The following is a 1416-nucleotide window of genomic DNA, read 5'->3' as shown; positions in this document are numbered from 1 at the left end:
CAAATTCTGCAAATCCTGTATGGAGATAGAAAAGAGAAAAAAGAAAAAGATTTAAAATATGTTCTCCTCCTGCCATCCTAACCTTTTAGCATCAGTTCTTCATACAAGTGTTTAATCAACAGCAATGGGCTTATTTCATAGTGACTAAACTGTAACAAGGAAAATTAAAAAACCTCTCAGGGCTTTTCGTTTGTTTTCATTCTATATTTTTTCAAAGCATTTATGCATTTAACCATTTCAACAGGTATATATTGAGGATTGACTATACATGAGCCTTTGTTCTGAGACCATTGAATTCAGCCATGAGGAAACAGAACACTAGAATTCCTCTCCACGGTGGGATATGGACAATATGGAAAATAAACCTGAGTGCAAGTACTGAGGATGAGAAGGAAAAGGAAGCTGCTCAGGGGGATGGAGAGTGAAGGAGGGAAATGAGTCCACACTGGGGTGTGAGGGCTCTGCTCAGAGGGCTGTAAGCAGATCTCAGAGGGAGAGGCAGGGGCTCAGGCAGACCTGGAGAGGCTGCTCCTCGCAGAGGGAGGGGCAAGTGCAGGGGCCACGGGGAGATGCCCAAGGGGTTCAGGACAAGGAGGCCAGGAGAGCAGAGTAAGAATGAGGGGAGTGAGGGCAGAGACAGAGCAGGAGACTGGTGTCACTGCCAGTAAAGGGGGGAGGGAAGGGAGGAGGGATCTGGTCTGAGGTTTCTAAGGAATCACTTCTGTGCTTTGTAATAAACAGACAGTAAGATTTTTTTTTGGCGGGTCAGGGGATGATGAGGGCAGATACAAGTGAGGAGGCTACTAGAATAATTTAGGGAACAGTGGAAATGGAGAGACAGGGTCACACTCCAGACATACTTGGAAGGTGGAGTCTGTAAAACCTGCTGACAGGACAGGTGTGGATTGTAAGAGAAGAGGACTGTGATGTTTGGAGTGAGAAAGGGGAAGGACAGGGTCACCATTTATTGAGTTGCAGAAGATGGTGGAGGCAGATTTAGGAGACTTCTCTTGTGAACAAGCAGAAATGACCTCTCAGTGATATCACTGTGCAGCTGGACATGCAAGTGTGAAGGTCTGTGCTAGAGACACAGGTATGAGAGCTGTCCAGGCTGGTGAAAGCACAGGACTTGTTTTATCTTAAATTGCCAGTTTTGCTGATCTTGGTCTCCACTTCTGATTTTCAGAGAAGGGATGAAACCTGACCCGAGTCTTCACAGTGATACTTAAGGCAAGTCATAGTGTGACAGATGACATCTGTACAAGAAATGGGAACAGAAAGAGCAGGCTGGGCAGGAAAACCAAAAGGAAAGAAACAACGTGCTGAGGGACACCAAGCAGATCAGTTGGACTAAGTAGATCCTTGCCTGTGGAAGCAGGAAATACTCAAAGTTAAGAAGGATATGAAGTTTTGGCT

General features: G+C 45.6%; 1 protein-coding gene across 1 annotated transcript in view; it reads right to left on the bottom strand.

The window, feature by feature from the left end:
- Nucleotides 1–1416, bottom strand: part of LOC104982228 (multidrug resistance-associated protein 4-like) — an 84877-nt gene that overhangs the window by 20462 nt on the left and 62999 nt on the right. The window lies entirely within an intron of this gene.

The sequence above is a fragment of the Bison bison genome, unplaced genomic scaffold, assembly GCF_000754665.1.
Source record: "Bison bison bison isolate TAMUID 2011002044 unplaced genomic scaffold, Bison_UMD1.0 scf7180017864527, whole genome shotgun sequence".
Taxonomy (NCBI): domain Eukaryota; kingdom Metazoa; phylum Chordata; class Mammalia; order Artiodactyla; family Bovidae; genus Bison; species Bison bison.
Note: the sequence above shows the minus strand (reverse complement) of the source record. Positions and strands in the feature narration are given on the sequence as shown.